General features: G+C 43.7%; 2 protein-coding genes across 3 annotated transcripts in view; both read right to left on the reverse strand.

Annotated features, from left to right (window-relative positions):
* Window positions 1-3625, reverse strand: part of NOS2 (nitric oxide synthase 2) — a 40782-nt gene extending 37157 nt beyond the window's left edge. The window contains exon 1 of one of the 2 annotated variants that reach the window (XM_082442259.1): window positions 465-3625. The gene's annotated coding sequence lies outside the window, so the exon portion shown is untranslated. The remainder of the gene's footprint in view (window positions 1-464) is intronic. The other variant, XM_082442257.1, reaches the window with a different exon arrangement.
* Window positions 3626-3840: 215 nt separating this feature from the next.
* The window catches only part of LYRM9 (LYR motif containing 9), a 78707-nt gene continuing 67234 nt past the window's right edge, over window positions 3841-15313 (reverse strand). Inside the window, exon 4 of the transcript XR_014257666.1 lies at window positions 3841-5283. The gene's annotated coding sequence lies outside the window, so the exon portion shown is untranslated. The remainder of the gene's footprint in view (window positions 5284-15313) is intronic.

Below are 15313 nucleotides of genomic sequence, written 5' to 3' on the forward strand. Positions count from 1 at the left end.
GTTGTGGCCCATGTAAGAATCTTAGGGCCTCCCAAATCTGGGTTCAAATCCTAGCTTTACTAGTTACATGACCTGGGTCAAGTTATTTAAAAGACGCATTTCTTCTTCCATAAAAGGGGCTTAATAACAGTTATCTTAACAAAATTTATTTGGGAGGGAAAAGGTGCATGTTATAAGGACTGGACAGTATCATCGATATAAAAATAGAATTCTCAGTAGATTACTCCCCACTCTCCAAAAAGTTTTGCCTTGAAATGTAGCAACTACAGCAAATTTTGCAGAAAAAAAAAAATCTGAACAAGATGCCCTGTTCAAATGGCCAAACCTCATATTGGCGTTTCTTAGATTTTCTACCAATTTATCTCTGTAGGCAGAAAAGTACCACAGTTTTCTGAGCCTTCCCAAACAGGAAGAAGCAAAACCCTCTCAAAACAGCAGCTTCCCCAGAAATGAAGACAACTCACCTTGCAGCTGGCTGTGTGGCCTCTGCAGGGTACTGACAAGCAAACGTGGGGGGACCTTCACCTTGAGAACTTCGGAACCGTCTATAACTGCCCAGTTCCCTCACTAACGGTGGCTGAGAGGTTTTAAACCAGCAATGCTGAATTCCCTGGGGCCAGAGAGCCTCAGTCTTCAACTCGCTGCCAAGTTATGATTATACCGCAGCTAGGAAGTATTTATACCCAACCCATGGCATCCAGGGAGCTGTTTTTGCATAGAAGTCTCTTTTTTTTGTTTCCGAAGGGAGTGTCCCCAGCTGGGTGTACAATTAGCTAATTTATGACTGGGAATCCTGACCTGTGAGTGACTTGATCCTGCTGTTACATCACTCCATGTGGTGCATCCTCAGTAAATGCACCACTTCCTGGTCCAGGGTCCAAGGCAGTGGCTCACCAGCAGGATGGTGGGTCCAATAAAGGAGTCATCGTGGAGCCAGGTTTTATTTAGCTAAACCGTGTTGCCTCACTTTCCGACTCTGGGGGATTTTTTTTTTTTCCTCAGTAGGGAGTGCTCTGGTTAATTTCTGTGCAGACTCTCAATTTTCCAGTTCATGGCAGAAGTCCAGGAAGCTGAGAAATATTGACAATATGGAACACACTGGAAAATGCCCAGGTTACAGAAGGCCAGTGATGCTGGGTCATGTAGTGTTCCCAGCAGGTCCCTGAATCATTCAGCTTGAGGTTTGTGGAAGGGAAGGAAAGCCCTTGGCACAGAGAGACCTCTCAGATGTTGGTGTCACTAATGTCTCACACTTCAGCTCTGAGTAAACTACGGGAGCATGGCAGGTAGAGTTATTTTCTACAGGGGAAAAAAAATCCTTTCTTATAACAGAAATTGCATTTTAACTTCTTTATCCTTTCTTATAATTCCATTTATTATATTGCCTCGAATACAGTATTCCTATATGGGATGAATTGTTCCATTATAAAAGTAAAATAACAACTATGTTAGGTAAGAGTCAAAAATGCAGGGGAAAAAACCCACCCTTGATCTCACCATCTTAACACATCGCTGTCACAATCCATTCATTTCCTTCCCTCATTTTCCAAATTAAATGCAGAATTATAATCAATTGAATTTGCCTAAGATAGAAAAAACTGAATAAAGACATAAAGAGGAGCTCAAAGATCTCTGTTGAGTGAGTGAATGAATTAATGAAAAATAGGAGTAGACTGCGATGAGTTGCAATATATCAAAGCCATTCTTCATTTAGGCTTTAGCCAGTTCAGTTCAGTTCAGGGAAACTAATACTGCTTGAGGAGAGATGCAGAGTCCCTGGGTTCAGGAAGTACAAAGCTTAGAGAAAAGAATGGATAATTATTGTATCGAGTGGTACATGCAGTGTTGGAGGGGTGGCATCCTGAAGAAGCTGAAACTGCATTGCTCAGGGAAGGTTCACAGGGGAGAGGACACCAGGGCAGGGTTTTGAGGGATGACTAGGAGTTTGCCTCACTCTAACCCTATTCCCTGTAACTGCTTCCACATATTCTGACTATACCTGCAGCAAATACATGTATTAACTCCTTTAACTCCTCCACCAATCCTGTGAGATGGGTACTACTACCTGGCATTCATGGACTCCTCTAGAATCCCATCTGCTTGGCCTCAGAACACCTGGTTGGTTTTGCTTCAGAAAATGCAGTTATTCAGTTGTTTAATCAATCAGACATATGACAGTTGGGCTTTGGATGCATGGGCAGTGGAATCCCAGGACGTGTCTTGCCCTTCATTTGAGGATGGTGCCCTGGCTCACTCTCTTAGATGCTCCCACCCTGATGAAGAGGACCGCTTCCAAATGCAGTCCCCGGAGAGTGTCCCTATGTACTCATTATCTTGTTGTCAGCTTACCTCTGCAACGGGCCTCCCTTTACATGACCCCCTGAGGTGTGTCATGCTTATAACCAGCCAGCTGCCTGTGTGTCCACTGTCTTCTTTGATTCCTCCCTCTCTGGACAGGTATGGAAACCAAGGCATCTGGAGTCTCAGGTGAATCTGTGGCAGAGCCAGGCAGGAACCCAGATCTCCTGACTGTCTCCCTACTAAATCACAAGCCCTTGGGAGTAAGGGACGGTGCTGTCCCCATCACCCAATATCCCCAACACCTACTGACTGGCACAGAGTGGGCACTGGAGAAGCATAAGCTGAATGAATCATGAGTGGTGCCAGTCAAGGGCCCTCAGAGTAGCTGGCCCAGAGTTAGGGCTCCAAAACCATTTGTTTCCTTTCCCTGTTCCTCTGCATTCTGCTCAGGTTACTAGCCTGAGCTTCAAGGCTGCCATCTCACCTCTAATCCAGCATCTACCAAGCATGATTTTCTTGGCTCATGGCAGGGTTTGGGTCAGCAGTGACTGTCCAACCTGAGTAACAGGCTTTGACGATGTGGCTGCAATTTAGCCTGAGAGGTCCTGGGTTCTAGTGACAGCTCTGATACTGAGCTGCTGTGTGACCTCAGAAAAGTCACCTCTCATCTCTGGGCCTGACTTTTGACATAATGGACACCAAGGGGGGAGAGCGGGGTGGGGGGCGGTGGTGGTGGGATGAATTGGGAGATTGGGATTGACATATATACACTAATATGTATAAAATAGAAAACTAATAAGAACCTGCTATATAAAAATAAAATAAAATAAAATTCAAAAAAAAAAAGAAACAGTGGCCAACATAAAGTGAGTAAATGCGATACAAGAACACGCTTTGAGCTATGGAGCAAAGAGGCAGCCACGCAAGAATTTTGGTCCCTGCTATGGGTCAGAGAGGAAAAATTTACTTTTTGACAAAGAGAAAGCAGGTGACATGACCTGACTTCCAAAGTTCCCTTCTTCACACAGGTCAGCACTCTACTACAAACATTTGCTTTTAAATTCCCAATTCTCTTTCTCTCTGTAACATTACACTCATTTATTTATTTTCTTATTAGGATAAAATGGATATAACATAAAATTCACCATTTTAACTATTTTAAAGTGTACACTGCAGTGGTTTTTATTATATTCACAATGTTGTGTGTAACCATCACCACTATCCCAATACTCTCTTAATTAGCAAATAGCAAAGAGGGGAGTAAGAATAGCAGTAAGGATGGTGACACACAGAGAGGTTAAGAGATTGCCCACAGTCACACAGCAGGCAGTCGCTGATCTGGCACAAACAGTGATGCTTACCCCAGAGCTCTAGTCTGCAGGATCTAGGGCTGGTCCCCATCCTGGAGGTTGTCAGGGATTTCCGTCTCTGCTTGTCCTGTGCTTTCTGGGTCTGCCTCACCTTTGGCCCAGCTTACCCAACAGGCCACATTCCTGGGCCTCTGTTGATGATGGATGTGGCAGGTGAATACTGCAGAGGAGAAATCAAAGAGCACCTTGAAGGGCAGTCAGAGGACACGCGGGCCCCCAGGAGGGTGCAGATGGTGGTTCCAAGGCTGCTGTGGAGAAATATCCTCCCCCCTACCTTTCCAGCGCATCATGGGCACCACGCCGATAGCAACCAGCCCTGGAATTTCTCAGCCTCATCATCCTGGGACTGATTTTCCATCAAATAAAGTTGATCTGTCTCTACACCATGTTGTAGAGATGGTTCAGTCCAGTTGGCCAGTGGGAATTAGCAACTTTGAAGCTCTTTCTATAGAAACAATGATCAGGGAGAACGCTTACCAAGCAAGGTGCTTGTATACATCGACTGTTTAATCCACACAACAGGCTGTGAGGTGAATATTATTACTAGCCCCATTTTATAGGTGGGAAATTGAGGTTCAGCGCGAAGTTAAATGACTTGTCCAAGATAACACAGGCAGGTGGTGGTGAGGCTAAAACCCTGGAGTCCCCCTTTCTACCCCCTCCATCCTGCCACCCCCTGTGAGGGACAGAGCCAGGACACAGCAATGGGGGAGCAAGGGTCCTGCACCATATCCCACTGCCTTTCTTGAAATGTTTTCTTCCCCACCCTCCTGTAATAATAATTCTCCGTGATAAGAATAATTGCAACTACCGTGGATGGAGCACTTGCTCATAACTATAGCTGGCCCGAGCTTTTCCAGTCCTCATCTCAGCCCATCCTCCAGCAGCCCTCTGCGATGGTACTATTCTTATGTCGATTTCACGAGTAAGGAAACGAGACACAGAAAGGTTGAGAAACCAGCTCCTTGTCACTCAGCTCGTAAGGGGCAGGGCTGAGGCTTGGCCCGGGGTCAGCACTGGGTTCCAGATGACCCCCCACCTTGTGTGCCCCTGTGCACGTGCCCGTTTTGCTGCAGGCGAGCACACCCCGGGAGCAAGGCGAAAAAGTAGCAGGAAGGAGGTGGGAAACAGGCCAAGGTAAGAGCTGAGGATCACCTGGGATTGAATGTTCTTCTCCCCAACCCCGCCAGCAATACAAGGCTGGCACAGAGCCCCCAGGAAGGAGGAGTCCCTGCCATGTGCCTCTGCTTCACAGAAGCCCCTCTAGAATCCTCTCACCAGCTCTTTGAGGGAGTTACTGTAATCTGTAATTTGCACCCAGAACTGTCAGACCCCAAAAGTGGGTTCTCCCTGTGCCATGTGTTTATGGGGTGCCTGTTAGGCAGGATTCAGCATGCTGGTGGACAAAGGGGTGATCATCAAGACACAGCCCTCATTCTCCTCACTCCCAGGATAAAGGAAGGAGGGCCACCCTACAGCGTACCCTGAATTCCATAAGGACAGGAGAGCTCTGTCACATTTATTGCTGTATTACCTTGGTACACAGTAGGTGCTCAAACATCGATTGCATGGAGGATTTGTGCACGGCACTGTACCCAACCTCTTGACAACCCTGCAATGAAAGTGTCATTGTTCCCATTTTGCAGCAGGGCACTGAGGCTCAGAGAGGTGGCCCACCGGCCCAAGGACCCATGGATCAAAACTGGACAGCCAGAAATGCAGACTTGCCTCCTCCCAGCTCCGAAGCCAGGGAGCTCTACCCTGAGGGGCTTTGTGCTGACTCCACTACTCTACAAAGTGCTCGGCTGTGCTGCTTAGATGCCGAGGGCACCAGGCCTTCAGGGATAGGGGCTCAAGGAGGCGAAAATTCTTCAGGCGAGGGGGTCACTTGAAGGACAGAAGGACTAGGTGGGGTGAAGGGACAGAGGAAGGCATCTTAGGCCAGGGGAAAAGCCTAAACTTCCATTGATGCTAAATGTCCGTTCTCCACAGTGGAGATGCCCTCTGGATCCCTCTGGATCCAGGGAACTCCCTTTCTCGTCCAGGAAGCTCCAGCTCAGCATCCTTGGCACCTGGCGTGTGCTGCCTGCCCTCAGGGTGGCCTGGAGGATTTAGGAGCAGCGCCCCAGCTTCAGCTGGGCCGGGCAGGCTCGGGCAAGCACTGCAACGGTTGATTTGCAAGGCTTGCGACAATCAGGCTTATCTTCACCCCCTGTACACATGGGTCTGTGAGGTCACCATGGGGCTGTGGGCTGTGTCCCAGTCCCAGCTCAGCCAGATGACCTTGGCCAGATCCCTTAACCCCACCCGCAACCTCAGATCCTTTAGCTGCAAAAAGAGACCAGTAAGAGCTTCTCTGTAGGATTTTCCTGAGGATAAAATGAGAGCCTGTCTTCAAAGTGCCAGGCACTCAGTGGATACTAGGAGTTCCCATCCTGGCAGATGGGGAAACCGAGGCCAAGAGTAGCTCACTCCCAGGTCTCACAGCACTTCGTGCTGGACTGCTTCTTCTAGGCCAGCAGGCCCCTGACCTCCCTTATACCCAGCAGGCCCTTCTCCTCCTCCTTCTCCAGGTTCCCTGGTACCACCCCCCGCCTTTGAGATGGTGACGTGGTTGCTCTCCCCCCGCATATAACCTCAGTGCTCTGCACACTGTAGGCGCTCAGTAGATGCCCTTGCTGACGATGCTAAAAGTCCATATATGCGTGACCTGGGGTCTCTTTTCAGTCAAATGACAGGGTTCCCAAAGTGTGGTCAATCCAGAGGGGATTTGGGGGCGGTACCGGGAATCACATTTTTTAACTTTAATAATTGAAGTACTTATTAATGTGGTTACTGTCTGTGGCCATTTACTGATGTTCCACTTGCGGGAAATGATAAAAATTGATTTTAGAATTACATTTATTTAAGTTAAAGAAGAGTCAATTTAAGGGGAAAATAAGCAAATAATAATGTAGGTGGTATGCAGGTGTGACAAAAATTGTGAAAGTAGGATGCAAATAACTACAAGGGGTGTACACTAGAAGACACGCGAGTCTGGCTCTTTCTCTGCACTTGTGCCTGTGTGTGACCTGTGATGTCACTTGCCCTATCTAGGCTTCATGCCCCTCACCTGTCACAGGAAGGCGTTGGGAAGGGGATTTCTAAGGATCCTCCAGTTCTGATACCCTACATCTCACACAGGACCCCTGTCCCTTAGCCCCATGTCATTGGTTGACTAACCACTGGAGGGCATGAGTCACACAACTTCCAGCAACTCAGTAGCTGAGGTCAATTGGGTTTGTCCCACCTTGAATGACTTGGAGGTGACAGAGCAGAGAGACTTTTGCTGGAAATGCCCCAGTTGTCACCTGAGGTGGACAGATCTACGGTGGACCAGGATATAGACGGCTTTGATGGCTGAGTCCCTGGAACATGATTCACGCTGGCTGGCGCAGGCCTGGCACTTCACTGGCAGGGCGGGCACAGTGCGTGAGGACCTGACCAGCTCTCGGGGTCAGGCCAGCCAGGAATTTTCTTTAAGGGCCTAATTTCTTGTCAGTGCTTCCCAGAAATCCTCCCTTTTCTGCCCTTCCACACTACTTCCTAGGTTGAGGATTAGTACTTGGCATGGCATCGGGGTAAGTCCTGAGGTGTGGTACTTCAAAGGTCAAGGATTCTGGGGCAAGTAGTGTCTTGGGACCGTGCAGGAGACATCAGTAGGAGAGTGAGGAAGGGCAGGAAGCCATGACGTGTGCGCTATTAAGCCAGTTACCGCAACAGGCAACTGGAATTCAACCCCACAGAGAAACCTAGGAAACAGTGTAGAACCCAGACCTCACCCGAGGGGCGAGGCTGCTGGCTGTTTGCCCAGCGGTTCTAGAGTATCACTGTTTGAGGCTGCTCCTGGGAGCAGGGTAGTGAGTTAACTCCCCAAGGCCTACTGTGGGCAGGGTAGCCATCCTTCGCTCTGGAAAAGCTCTCAGGCCCAGAGATGCAGATGCTGGCAGCTGGAGTTCCCAGGGTGCACTGCAACGTAGGATGTGGGCAGAGCACCGGCTACACTGCTACAAGTGGGTTAGGGTTAGGCCAAATGGAGGAGGAAGAGAAGTGTCTGGTCACTTTCTCCCCAACTTCAGCCTCTGAGGATGTTGGATGTTGATCCAAAGAGAAGTTCTAAGTGCCTTCCCACAAGCTAAGCACACCTTCTTGGATCCTTCCCTAAATAGCTGTGCATCTTTGGTTGGGCCATGTGAGCCCTTTGGGCCTCTGTTTTCTCAATGAAGTTTCTCTGGAGCCTTTTTAGCTCTGATATCTGGACTTTCTGAGTCTCTCCAGCTCATGCATGTCTTGTCTCTGGTGCTCTTGGGAGAGTCACCTTGTCGACCAGAGTGCCCGCCAAAAAAGCATGCAGCAATAACCATCACGTGTGACTCCAGGCTCTGGCCACGAAGATGTTTGGGGCATCATTGTGTATAAGACTCAGAAACAACCTAAATGATCATCATTCGAGAAAGGCATGCTGGTCCAGCTTTAGGCTCCAGGGTTATGGTGGACCGTTACACAGTCAAAGAAATGAAGTATTTTAAGAATTTTTTTAAAGACAAGGAATAATGTTTATGTATCAGTAAAAACATCAGATTATAGTGCAGAATAATCCCCATCATGTAAAATAAAGTCATAAAAAACTGTGAGAAAAAATATTAAAATATTAACAGTGGTGGAAATAAGGGTGATAGTTGCTTTCTTGTTTACCCTTCTTTGTATTTTCCTTGTGGGAATTAATTACAGGCGCGGCAGGGGCACAGGCAGTTTGTTTGCTGTGTTTGTAAATCAGACCTGGAGGAGTGCCCTCAGAGGAGGTTGATGTTTTATTTCCTCTTGCCTGGGGAGCATTCCTCCCACGTTACTGTAGGAGGGAAACTTGGCCTTTAGCATCTGACACCTCTGCCTCTCCTGCCTCATCCTGGTCCCAACCTCAAGGTTCTCCCCTTCTCTGGGAGCTCCCCAGCAAGCCACATCTTTTGCACACATTGTTCTCTCTGCTTGGAATATCCTTCCCAGCAGCTCCCCGTCCCCAACCCTCTAATCCCTCTCAGACTCTGTTCCACTTCATGATACTGTCATCTCTAAAATGTTCCCCTGACCCTTTATCCCCAGGCTGCCCTGGGTTCCCCTCCAGCTCAACACTGATCCTACTCTTTTCATTGTGGGCTCACTCTTCTGTCTCCTTTACTAGATGCAAGCTCCCCAAGGCCAAGGCCACACCTCACACATCTCTGTAGCACCAGCACTGTCTGGCAAATAGTAGATGCTCAATAAAATTTGTAATTGAGATAAAATTCACATACCATAAAATCCACCCTTGAAAAGTGTACAATTCAGTGGGTTTTATATTCACGAGGCTGTGCAACCATCACCAGAATCTAATTCCAGAACATTTCCATTCCTCCCAAAAGAAACCCCACACCCATTAGCAGTCACTCCCCATTTCCTCCTCCCCCTAGCCCTAGGAAAATGCTAATCTGCCCTTTGTCCCTATGGACTTGCCTATTCTATATATTTTATATAAATATTTTATATACATGGAATCATGAAATATGTGGCCTTTGTGTCTGGCTTCTTTCACTTAGCATGTTTTCAAGGTTTTTTCATGTGGTAGCATGTATTAGTACTTCATTCTTTTTATGACCAAATAATATTCTATTGTATGGACATAGCACATTTTGCTTATCCATTCTTCAGTTGCTGGGCATCTGACTTGCCTTCACCATTTGGATATTATGAATAATGCTGCTATGAACATCTGAGTACAGGTTTTGTATGGAAAGATATTTTCAATTCTTTCAATTCTTATAAACAGGAGTGAATTGCTGGGTCATAGGATAACTTTATGTTTAACTTTTTGAGGAACTGCCCTAATGTTTTCCAAGGTGGCTGTTCCATTTTACATTCCACCCAGCAGTGCATGAGGGTTCCGATTTCTCTACATCCTTGTCAACCCTTGCTATTGCCTGTCTTTTTCATTATACAGTAGCTTCCTAATGGGTATGCAGTAGTCAATGGACTTTTTTTTGTTTTTAACATCTTTATTAGAGTATAATTGCTTTACAATGTTGTGTTAGTTTCTGCTGTATAACAAAGTGAATCAGCTATAAGTATACATATATCCCCATATCCCCTCCCTTTTGCATCTCCCTCCCACCCTCCCTATCCCACCCCTCTAGGTGGTCACAAAGCAACGAGCTGATCTCCCTGTGCGATGCAGCTGCTACCCACTAGATATCTATTTTACACTTGGTAGTGTATATATGTCAATGCTACTCTCTCACTTCGTCCCAGCATACCCTTCCCCCTCCCCACGTCCTCAACTCCATTCTCTACGTCTGCATCTTTATTCCTGTCCTGCCCCTAGGTTCTTCAGAACCACTTTTTTTTTTTTTTTAGATTCCATATATATGTGTTAGCATACGGTATTTGTTTTTCTCTTTCTGACTTACTTCACTCTGTATGACAGACTCTAGGTCCATCCACCTCACTACAAATAACTCAATTTTGTTTCTCTTTATGGCTGAATAATATTCCATTGTATAGATGTGCCACATCTTCTTTATCCATTCATCTGTCGATGGACATTTAGGTGGCTTCCATGTCCTAGCTATTGTAAATAGAGCTGCAATGAACATTGTGGTACATGACTCTTTTTGAATTATGGTTTTCTCAGGGTATATGCCCAGTAGTGGGATTGCTGGGTCATATGGTAGTTCTATTTTTAGTTTAAGGAACCTCCATACTGTTTTCCATAGTGGCTGTATCAATTTACATTCCCACCAACAGTGCAAGAGGGTACCCTTTTCTCCACACCCTCTCCAGCATTTATTGTTTGTAGATTTTTTGATGATGGCCGTTCTGACTGGTGTGAGGTGATACCTCATTGTAGTTTTGATTTGTATTTCTCTAATGATTAGTGATACTGAGCATCGTTTCATGTGTTTGTTGGCAATCTGTATATGTTCTTTGGAGAAATGTCTGTTTAGGTCTTCTGCCCATTTTTGGATTGAGTTGTTTGTTTTTTTGATATTGAGCTGTATGAGCTGCTTGTACATTTTGGAGATTAATCCTTTGTCAGTTACTTCGTTTGCAAATATTTTCTCCCATTCTGAGGGTTGTCTTTTCATCTTGTTTATGGTTTCCTTTGCTGTGCAAAAGCTTTTAAGTTTCATTAGGTCCCATTTCTTTATTTTTGTTTTTATTTCCATTTCTCTAGGAGGTGGGTCAAAAAGGATCTCGCTGTGATTTATGTCATAGCGTGTTCTGCCTATGTTTTCCTCTAAGAGTTTTATACTGTCTGGCCTTACATTTAGGTCTTTAATCCATTTTGAGATTATTTTTGTATATGGTGTTAGGGAGTGTTTTATTTCATTCTTCTACATGTAGCTGTCCAGTTTTCCCAGCACCACTTATTGAAGAGGCTGTCTTTTCTCCATTGTATATTCTTGCCTCCTTTATCAAAGATAAGGTGACCATGTGCATGGGTTTATTTCTGGGCTTTCTATGCTGTTCCATTGATCTGTATTTCTATTTTTGTGCCAGTACCATACTGTCTTGATTACTGTCGCTTTGTAGTATAGTCCGAAGTCAGGGAGCCTGATTCCTCCAGCTCTGTTTTTCTTTCTCAAGATTGCTTTGGTTATTTGGGGTCTTTTGTGTTTCCACACAAATTGTGAAATTTTTAGTTCTAGTTCTATGAAAAATGCCATTGGTAGTTTGATAGGGATTGCATTGAATCTATAGATTGCTTTGGGTAGTATAGTCGTTTTCACAATGTTGATTCTTCCAATCCAAGAACATGGTATATCTCTCCATCTGTTTGTACCGTCTTTAATTTCTTTCATCATTGTCTTATAGTTTTCTGCATAGAAAAGGTCTTTTGTCTTCTTAGGTAGGTTTATTCCTAGGTATTTTATTCTTTTTGTTGCAATGGTAAATGCGAGTGTTTCCTTAATTTCTCTTTCAGATTTTTCATCATTAGTATAGGAATGCAAGAGATTTCTGTGCATTAATTTTGTATTCTGCTACTTTATGAAATTCATTGATTAGCTCTAGTAGTTTTCTGGTAGCATCTTTAGGATTCCCTAGGTATAGTATCATGTCATCTGCAAACAGTGACAGTTCTACTCCTTCTTTTCTGATTTGGATTCCTTTTATCTCTTTTTCTTTTCTGATTGCTGTGGCTAAAACTTCCAAAACTATGTTGAATAATAGCAGTGAGAGTGGGCAACCTTGTCTTGTTCCTGATCTTAAAGGAAATGGTTTCAGTTTTTTACCATTGAGGACAATGTTGGCTGTGGGTTTGTCATATATGGCCTTTATTATGTTGAGGTAGGTTCCCTCTATGCCTACTTTCTGAAGAGTTTTTATCATAAATCGGTGTTGAATTTTGTCAAAAGATTTTTCTGCATCTATTGAGATTATCATATGGCTTTTATCCTTCAGTTTGTTAATATGGTGTATCACATTGTTGATATGCATATATTGAAGAATCCTTGCATTCCTGGGATAAACCCCACTTGATCATGGTGCATGATCCTTTTAATGTGCTGTTGGATTCCGTTTGCTAGTATTTTGTTGAGGATTTTGGCATCTATGTTCATCAGTGATATAGGCCTGTAGTTTTCTTTTCTTGTAACATCTTTGTCTGGTTTTGGTATCAGGGTGATGGTGGCCTTGTAGAATGAGTTTGGGAGTGTTCCTCCCTCTGCTATATTTTGGAAGAGTTTGAGAAGGATAGGAGTTAGCTCTTCTCTAAATGTTTAATAGAATTCACCTGTGAAGCCATCTGGTCCTGGGCTTTTGTTTGTTGGAAGATTTTTAATCACAGTTTCAATTGCAGTGCTTGTGATTGGTCTGTTTATATCTTCTAGTTCTTCCTGGTTCAGTCACAGAAGGGTGTGCTTCTCTAAGAATCAGTCCATTTCCTCCAGGTTGTCCATTTTATTGGCATATTGTTGCTTGTAGTAATCTCTCATGATCCTTTGTATTTCTGCGGTGTCAGTTGTTACTTCTCCTTTTTCATTTCTAATTCTGTTGATTTGAGTCTTCTCCCATTTTTTCTTGATGAGTCTGGCTAATGGTTTATCAATTTTGTTTATCTTCTCAAAGAACCAGCTTTTAGTTTTATTGATCTTTGCTATTGTTTCCTTCATTTTTTTTCATTTATTTCTGATCTGATCTTTATGACTTCCTTCCTTCTGCTAACTTTGGGGTTTTTTTGTTCTTCTTTCTCTAATTGTTTTAGGTGTAAGGTTAGGTTGTTTATTTGAGATGTTTCTTGTTTCTTGAGGTAGGACTGTACTGCTATAAACTTCCCTCTTAGAACTGCGTTTGCTGCATCTCATAGGTTTTGGGTCATCGTGTTTTCATTGTCATTCGTTTTTAGGTATTTTTTGATTTCCTCTTTGATTTCTTCAGTGATCTCTTGGTTATTTAGTAGCATATTGTTTAGCCTCCATGTGTTTGTATTTTTTACAGTTTTTTTCCTGTAATTGATATCTAGTCTCATAGCATTGTGGTCGGAAAAGATACTTGATATGATTTCAATTTTCTTAAATTTACCAAGGCTTGATTTGTGACCCAAGATATGGTCTATCCTGGAGAATGTTCCATGAGCACTTGAGAAGAAAGTGTATTCTGTTGTTTTTGGATGGAATGTCCTATAAATATCAACTAAGTACATCTTGTTTAATGTGTCATTTAAAGCTTGTGTTTCCTTATTTATTTTCATTTTGGATGATCTGTCCATTGGTGAAATTGGGGTGTTAAAGTCCTCTACTATTATTGTGTTACTGTTGATTTCCCCTTTTATGGCTGTTAGCATTTGCCTTATGTATTGAGGTGCTCCTATGTTGGGTGCATAAATATTTACAATTGTTATATCTTCTTCTTGGTTTGATCCCTTGATCATTATGTAGTGTCCTTCTTTGTCTCTTGTAATAGTCTTTATTTTAAAGTCTATTTTGTCTGATATGAGAATTGTTACTCCAGGTTTCTTTTGATTTCCATTTGCATGGAATATCTTTTTCCATCCCTTCACTTTCAGTCTGTATGTGTCCCTAGATCTGAAGTGGGTCTCTTGTAGACACCATATATACGGGTCTTGTTTTTGTATCCATTCAGCCAGTCTATGTCTTTTGGTTGGAGCATTTAATCCATTTACATTTAAGGTAATTATCAATATGTATGTTCCTATTACCATTTTCTTAATTGTTTTGGGTTTGTTAAGGTAGGTCTTTTCCTTCTCTTGTGTTTCCTGCCTAGAGAAGTTCCTTTAGCATTTGTTGTAGAGCTGGTTTGGTGGTGCTGAATTCTCTTAGCTTTTGCTTCTCTGTAAAGGTTTTAATTTCTCCGTCAAACCTGAATGAGCTCCTTGTTGGGTACAGTAATCTTGGTTGTAGGTGTTTCCCTTTCATCACTTTAAATATGTCCTGCCATTCCCTTCTGGCTTGCAGAGTTTCTGCTGAAAGATCAGCTGTTAGGGACTTCCCTGGTGGTGCAGTGGTTAGGAATTTGCCTGCCATTGCAGGGGACCTGGGTTTGAGCCCTGGTCTGGGAAGATCCCACGTGCTGTGGAGCAACGAAGCCCGTGTGCCACAACTACTGAGCCTGTACTCTAGAGCCTGCGAGCCACAACCACTGAGCCTATGTGCCACAACTACTGAAACCTGCATGCCTGGAGCCTGTGCTCCACAACAAGAGAAGCCACTGCAATGAGAAGCCCTCACACCACAACAAAGAGTAGCTCCCGCTTGTCGCAGCTAGAGAAAGCCCACGCGCAGCAACGAAGATCCAATGCAGCCAAAAATAAATAAACAAGTTAATTAATTTTTTAAAAATCCTTAAGAAAAAAAAAGGTCAGCTGTTAATCTTATGGGGATTCCCTTGTATGTTATTTGTTGCTTTTCCCTTGCTGCTTTTAATATTTTTTCTTTGTACTTAATTTTTGATAGTTTGATTAATATGTGTCTTGGTGTGTTTCTCCTTGGATTTATCCCGTATGGGACTCTCTGTGCATCCTGGACTTGATTGACTATTTCCTTTCCCATATTAGGGAAGTTTTCAACTATAATCTCTTCAAATATTTTCTCAGACCCTTTCTTTTTCTCTTCTTATTCTGGGACCCCTATAATTCGAATGTTGGTGCATTTAATGTTGTCCCAGAGGTCTCTGAGACTGTCCTCAATTTTTTTCATTCTTTTTTCTTTATTCTGCTCTGCGGTAGTTATTTCCACTATTTTATCTTCCAGGTCACTTATCTGTTCTTCTGCCTCAGTTATTCTGCTATTGATTTCTTCTAGGAATTTTAAATTTCATTTATTGTGTTGTTCATCATTGTTTATTTGCTCTTTAGTTCTTCTAGGTCCTTGTTAAACGTTTCTTGTATTTTCTCCATTCTATTTCCAAGATTTTGGATCATCTTTACTATCATTACTCTGAATTCTTTTCCAGGTAGACTGCCTATTTCCTCTTCATTTGTTTGGTCTGGTGGGTTTTTACATTGCTCCTTCATCTGCTGCATATTTCTCTGTCTTCTCATTTTGTTTAACTTACTGTGTTTGGGGTCTCTTTTTCAGAGGCTGCAGGTTCATAGGTCCCGTTGTTTTTTG

Source organism: Balaenoptera physalus (genome assembly GCF_965194825.1).
Source record: "Balaenoptera physalus genome assembly, chromosome: 20".
Taxonomy (NCBI): domain Eukaryota; kingdom Metazoa; phylum Chordata; class Mammalia; order Artiodactyla; family Balaenopteridae; genus Balaenoptera; species Balaenoptera physalus.